Raw genomic sequence first — 8,044 nt, 5'->3', positions numbered from 1 at the left:
AGGCATGGATGAAATCATGAGCCAAAGGGGTGTTTATATAGGTGTAGAGATAGGGTTTCAGTCCTTATCCTTATCTAGTTGTTTGCCCACCAAGTAACAATAAGATAAGCCTTGAAAGCCCATATCTTTGGACGATTTCAAGGATACATATCCTTTAGACTTCGTCCACCCATATTCTAGGATAATCCTTACCCTATTTTGCAACTATCATATAATTACAATTCAGCCCCTCTAGTTTAATTAATTACACTTGATCACAAAATTAATTCCTAATTAATTATTGACCAATATTAATTAAAAAAAATATGATTTCTCCTTTAATATATTATTCTTATAACATATTAATAAATCATAATAACCTCTTTCTCTATTATTTCTCCAGTCAAGTTGCTTTGGTGAAGGCAACCCAAAAGGATCATGCACAATCGGGTCAAGTGTTTACCAAATATGGTTACTGGCTTAGACACTAATCCAACAAAACATTCATCAAGTTCAGAATTATATACCTTTTGGAGGTTGCTTGAGAGGTGAAATTCCCAAATCTACAATGCTTGAAGCTTTCCAAGTGGACTCCAATGATCTTCTTCCTTCCAGGTTGGACATAAAACACTCAAATAACTCAAAAACTCTCAAATGAAAATTAGGGTCTACAAGGGGTCGTTTGGTAGGATGGAGGCTGAAGTTGTTAGGGTTTATGGGAGTTAAGGTTGCTTAAATATGGTTCAAACCCTCAATATTAGGGTTTGCATATCTGCCGAGTACGCCTTGCATCCCCATTGAGTATGCCATGCATACTCTTAAACATCCGCGTCCCTTTTAAAGCTTACGCCCAACGTACGCCCCGAGTATGCAGGGCGTAAGGACCATTTTTTTTGCAATAATTGGTAATTTGAAACAAGAAATAAAATTACCTGAATGGCTGGGTGTTACAAAAGAAGTCGAATTATGTGAAAATAGTTTTGTGGGTATCGGTTGGATTGTTAACATTTTGATAGGTAAAAGATTTTTTTGGTATTGAGGAGTCGATCTCCATCTACGTGATCAGGGTTTGACTTAGATAGCTAGGGCAAACGGGATAAATAGCTTTTTGGGGAGTTCAATCTCATGTATTGGTTTTAATATTGAAGGACAATTTGGTGAATTTGTTTTATATATATTAACTAGATTAAAACCCGCATTAAACACGGGGAGCATATAAAAAAACATTGAATTGTAAACTTATATTACATCATAGGAAGCATGACAATTAAAAGTAGATTACCATAACTATTTTAAATTCATTAACATACATTACAAAATCTATTTTAATTTCATAACAATTAAAACAATAATTTTAAAAAAACTAATAAATCATAGAATAATATAAAATATTAAAATAGTTCATTACAAGAAAAACAACTATGTTCGAATGCAAATTAATATATATATATATATATATATATATATATATATATATATATATATATATATATATATATATAATCAGTAATATCGACTTGGCATACTCACTGTATCAAAATCAGAACGGATTGAAAAAACTTGTTGAGAATGATGTGTCGGAACCACATACTCAATCGTATTTCCTTTAAAGAAATATAGGGTATTGTTTCTATAATCTCACCATTCATGTGCACTTTCATTGTAAGTACTATCATCTACTTTAACCCACTGATTGTGAATGAAAATCCAAATAACCCACGAACTATCTCCACTTATAGAGAGATATCCTAATTTTCCGTGAAACTTGATTAGTCTCGATGCATACGGTTTTAATTCATTAATAGTAGAAGGTGCAAATATGAGTATATGTTCTTCTGAATAAATATCAAATCGCAATATGGTATCATTAGATAATAAGAAGTATACGGCACCGCCACTTGTAACTGCCTCATCAGAGACAGGATAAACAGATGATGGTAACCGGATATTTTGAAACTCCCTCCATTGCCATGTAGTAGATGAAAACAATTCTATGTTGTAGTAATCATAGTCCACTTTTTCCATAGGCATGTCACTACAAATAAAATAACATATAAGTAAATCATAAAGTAAATTAATAACATAAAATGTATTACATATAAACTCTTACGATGGCTTTGTGTATGACAATTGAATGACCTTGAAATGTAACGGGTTTGACTTTGGAAATATATGAGACATTTACCAACCTTATTTGGCTTGTTAATAGGAGTACCATTATCATTTATATTATCATGTTGATGATTTGGTGACCGTTTTGTCACCTCAGCAAGAACCCTTTCATCATCATCGGTTAACTTATGCACAGTGTAAGCACGATAGTTGTTCTGCAGATTGAACATGGAAATCTGAACTTTGAAGACAAACTTCTTATTTAGAAGAATATTGAACTCATTAGGTATCTGTTGTCGCCCTTGATTCTAATTTACATTATAAAATGGTTGGAAAAGTTAAAGAAGAAAAATCATATATGTCAATCATTTAAATAACGGAGATATTTTTTTGAAACCTTAGCTATTTTGTCCATCAACCATTGGTTTCCACGATGAATAAGATCTTTTACGTGACACTCAAACAATACAAACGAAGAAGAGCCACTTTCATCTTGCACACGAACTACTATCCTAATCCTAAAAATTATAACATAATACTTATATTTAGCTTGACATACACAATGAAATATATGAAAAATGTAAAATACATGCATAGTCAAAGAGATAATAATTACTTACTTTCCAAATACATCCGAGACAAATCCACAACCATCACAGTGAAAAGGGCCAGCATCAACATCATCATCATTTTTAGTAACTTTTTTAGAACAATCACAGCAATAAAATGAATATCAAACATCATCCATATCAAAACCAATGATAGTAGCGATAATGGTTAAACCAACTTCCTGTTTCATATATAGGAAAAAAAAAAGGAATCATATTAAAATATTATTTCATATAAATTGTAGATATAAAATCAAAACAATAATAGAATGCGGAAACTATTATATAAAAATGTTAAGTAAACCTCAGTAAAATTAGGAATTTCATCAATGTTTTTTTATCTGAAAACGGAGGTAGTAATCCTCTGGATTAGCCACAACGGTATCTGAGTTGAGCTGGGATGTACGGCTAGAAGACTCAACATTCGTATCCACAACATTAAGACTACATAAACAAAAAAGTGAGGTTATTCAAAAAAAGTAATGAGTTAGTAAGATAAATGTGTTAAAAATGGTAAATAACATACTTTGATTTGAACTCCAAAATCTGAGGCATATCATCATTTATATGCAATCTAGACCCAAAAAAACAATTACCAACTTGAGGTTGACCTGCAAGAAAAAAGTAAAATAATATTGTCAGTAATTACTTTGAAGTTGAAATGATAATTTGTTGTAAAAAACACTTACCATCCCAATTTTGGGTTTGGCCAAACGTAGCAGGATAATAACAGGAGCAGTGTCATTATTATGTTGTGAAATGTAAGTATTCAGCTTCATTGCAAAACTGCCCCACAAAGCGACTGCAATTCTCGTACCACTAAATATGCATGGTGGTTATTAATGAAAGATAAATATAAATGGGGGAATTTGTAATAATAATACGAATGTGTACCTTAAATCCTAAGCAACCAGATTCATTAACATTTTCTCTCTTCCATACTCAACAATGACTCGCATGAGATCAGCTGACACAACTTCACCTAGAAAATCTATGTGAAAAAATTTAATAAATTAGTAATAATAATCCAAATATGTATTACATTAAAAATTGAAGTATAGAAGTAAGTTAAACTAACAACATAACATACCAAATGCAACACGAGTGTCAAAGTTCATGGCTAGCAAATATGATAAAGAGATAAAATGATAAGGATATACTGTATCAACAAAATCATTGGATACACGAACTTTTGTGGTTTTGTAGAAATTGATTTTATGTTTATGAGGGACAAGCATATATTCGATTTCATTGCTAGCCATAGCGAAGTTACTGATCTCCCGGACAGCTCCTTCATCGAATAGGGATTCAAATACAGGAATAAGATTTTTTTTTTATTGTTGCTTGAATTCTACTTCCCTGTAGGTGACAATGAAAGATAAAAAAAAGTGTAAAAAAAGTATTAAAAAAAAGGAACAATAAGAGATTTCATTACATAGACTAAAGTTTATTATTAAAAATAATACAATTGATTATTAAAATTGTATGAATATAAGTAAAAAAGCATAACAAAAATCGAATTTCAATTTTTTTAAATAGAGATAACATAAGAAATTGATAATCTAAAAAACAAATGGTGTAAAAATAGTACCTCCTGGTCAATTAAAATCATGTCTAGGCTTGCGACCATATTAGGATTGTTTATATAGGTCGGCTTCCAAAGCATGACGACTTTAACACGTATGTTCCAAGACTCTTTAGATGCGTTGATTTCAGCAACCTTATCAAAGACGACCTGATCTGCATTGTTAGATGTCATGGAATACTATTATCTGTAAATGGAAGGGGATAATTGGTTAGAGAGAATTTTGATTTGTAATGAAAAATCGTAGACAATATATTTATAGGGAAAAATAAATTTAGTTAATGCTGATATCACATAAAGATTTTGGAATGTAATATCATTTCCATACTTAAGATATGTTTTAATTATGGTATGATATCCAAAATAATATCAATATACCATGTCAAATATAAGTACAAAAATAAATAAAATCATACCATATTTAAGATAATATTTACCATACAAAAAACTGTAAATTTGAAAAGCTTATAGAATAAGGAAATTATATAATAAATATACAATAATTTCATAAATATGGTATGATATCGAAAATAATATCAATATAAGATGTTTAATATATTTACAAAATATAGGAAAATATAAATTTGGTTAATGCTGATATGACATAAAGATTCTGGAATGTAATATCATTTCCATACTTAAAAGATGTTTTATATGTGGAAAGAGTAGCACATATGATGTTTTTGGTCGGATTATTGTTCTGATAATGACGGAATCAGACACAGAATTGAGCAGCTCCGATGGCGGACGACAGACTGAGACACAAAGTGTAGTTCGACGAACGAATAGTCACTTTCAACTCCGGGGGCAGCGGTTGCAATCTCTGGTCGTGACACAGCACTCAGCAAAGCAGATTGCTGTTTGGAGACACAACAGATATTCGTTTTTAAAAGACACAAAAGTCAGCTAGGGTTTTCTTGTTTGAAGTTTGGCGGTGGTTTATGTTTTCCGGATAGCTGTTTTTTCACCAAAGCATCATATTGGTGATATTTAATCTAGGTTTCATATTTTCTGGAAGATTGAGATTGTAAATTAAATATTAGATTAGGGTTTTGGTTTTCTAGAGTTTTTAGTTTCCTAAAATTATATATCCTAATCGTATTTGAATTGTAATTGATTTTTTTCAGCAATTTTATGGTTTTTGTATCTATACATAATATGGTTATGATTCTTTCTTTATATCAATACAAAGTCTTATAAAAATCTTTTTAATAATTTAATTTTTTTATAAATATTTTTCTCGTGGTTGCCATAGGTTGTAAAAGATAAATATAACCGGTTTGGAACCAGAACCAGGAACCGAACCACCAATGTCGGTGCTGATTCTTTTCCCGGTACCGGTTTTTGGTTATTTTTTAAAATATTTTTTTTTCAAAGTAACATTGTTTATAGATGAGTTTATTTGATAATGTTGTGGCTTATCATGGATAAATAAATGAGAGTATTTTGATAAATAAGTTAATTTGAATTACAAAACATGATGCAAGTTTGCTAATATTTGGTTTTCATGGCATATGCTACTTTGATTGCGAATTTGCTATATGTATATTTTATTTTACAAAAACAAAAACTGATGATCGAATAAGAAAAAATATAATAAACATGAAAATATAATACAAATTAATAAGAAGTTAATAAACTTTTATTACAGTTGTCTTCATCTAAAAGAGGTAGAAGGATAGGCAAGAAGTATGAGGGATTTTAATTTCTCTAATTTTTATTGATAAACTATTATGTATGATTTGATTTATAGAATGTTTTAAGGAATTGGATTTGTCAAAAGAATTGAAATTTAACCCAAGCAAAATCTGTCAAAAAAAAATAATAAAATAACGTTTGAATTTTTTTTTATTTAAAAAGAAATGATAAGGGCATTTTGGTCTTTTTGCAAAAACAGAAGAGTTAATTGAATTTTAAAACCAATATCAACATTTTCATTGAATTTTAAATCAATTTATAATACACCACAAGAATAAAAAAATAATAATAAAAAAATATCACTTTCTATGAATTTGACCTAACCATTGAAATAATAATCGCTTATTTTTCCCTCCCTTAGCCCATCCACAGTTGAGATTTCCAATTCATTTAACTTGTCATCCTTTGTTCTCAACACTCTTAGCAACACAACCTAAGAAGTTATTTCCATTCCAATGGAATAAACAATTCCATTTCGTTCCTTAATTCCACTTTCTTTGACTCCAATATCAGAAGCATGTACACCACTTTGAATCAACCTTCTTGCATGTGTTATAGCAATCTCGGCTTCACCTTCATTCAATATGCTTTCTTCTTCATCCTTCTTTTCTTCCATATCTCACCTAAAAATATAATTATTCTTTTTTAGAAATCATAAAATTTATAAGGTTAGATCAAATATCAAATATGCATACCCTGCAATGTCTATGAGAAGAAGAGTAGGTTCAGTGTAAGAAGAAGACTTCTCAACACCCACAAGCTCATATAGGGTATGTCGAACAGCACTTGCATGAGCTTTAGTCTATCATTATTAATTACTTCATTACTCATTATTATTATAACAAATATAATTAATAGATAAAAAAGGTTAATAAAAAAATTCAGAATTAAATTACCTTATTGTTGTAAAGCTCTTTAGAAGACCAAGTCATTATAAGTTCATGCATGCTATATTGCACAGTCAGCATAGACATGACATCATCTCTATATAAATCTGCAAGGCGTTTAAAAAGAGTGTTTCCTAATCCCTTTTTTTTTCAGCTTCAACACTTCGAATTGTTGGAGGAAGTTGTAAATGATCCCCTGAAAGTAAGCACCTTGAACCCTAAAAAAACAAAATCCTTTTTACTTCAATCATCCAATATGTTGCCAATTTTTTTAAAAAAAGTTTTGTTTTATTACCTTGAAAAGAGCAATCCAACAAGCAATCTCTAGGCCTAAGCAGCTTCATCAACAATGACTAAATCAAATGAAATTCCATCTAATTTTCTTGATGATGAACCTGTGAGAGTTGCTAGAATGACAAATGAATTTTTAATTACATTTGTCACAACAAGTTGTTTCCTTTTTCCTTCTTCTTTTGAAAGAATCCTAAGTTTTTATGGATTTCCCTCTTTGTGTTTTTATCTTTAGCTTTCAACAATTTACTATTTAATACCTTCATTTCTTTTCGGATGTCATTGGCAAGAGAACTGTTATCCCCAAAGTAACACCTAACTATAATTAAAATCATTTAAAATACATTTTTTTTATTAAATTAGTAATGATACTTATAATTTATATTCCATACATGTGCATCAAGCACACTATCTAATACTTGAGGCAGTGACCTTACAGGATGAACCACTCTCACTAACTTTACTCTAATCATGAAATTAAAAATTGGGACAAAATCAATTAGATTTTTTTTTTAAAAACAAATAAATTACAATTAGCTATTGATACAACAAATCAATTGTGGTTGATGAATGATAACAAAGAGTAGCAATCAGATTTCCTTTTTTTTAAAAAAAAATCCATTGTTATACTAAGATAAAACAATCATTAACAAATTCGACAATTACAGTGTGAGAGGCATAGTGACACAGTAACAAAGGCAAATGATTTTTACACTCCAGTCACATAATAATGAGATAAAGAGATCTAGATAGCAGATTAAGCACGTTATGAGGTAGAAAAAGTAGCTAAAATTGTGAGGTACTTACTATCGGAGAGGGGCAAGACCGCAAGAGGCGCAGGAGTAGAGACTAAACCAAAAGACAAAATTTTCATAAAAAAGATG

General features: G+C 30.1%; 1 pseudogene across 1 annotated transcript; it reads right to left on the bottom strand.

Moving 5' to 3' along the window:
• Positions 1-6,288: 6,288 nt before the first annotated feature.
• On the bottom strand, positions 6,289-8,044 carry LOC145000992 (uncharacterized; annotated as a pseudogene). Its single transcript, XR_013661445.1, has 4 exons — positions 7,165-8,044; positions 6,879-7,087; positions 6,678-6,784; positions 6,289-6,605 (listed from the first exon to the last, which is right to left on the bottom strand). The product of XR_013661445.1 is annotated as an uncharacterized LOC145000992 (transcript).

The sequence above is a fragment of the Lactuca saligna genome, chromosome 1, assembly GCF_052625555.1.
Source record: "Lactuca saligna cultivar CGN05327 chromosome 1, ASM5262555v1, whole genome shotgun sequence".
Lineage (NCBI taxonomy): Eukaryota > Viridiplantae > Streptophyta > Magnoliopsida > Asterales > Asteraceae > Lactuca > Lactuca saligna.
This window is presented reverse-complemented; position numbering and strand designations above follow the sequence as displayed.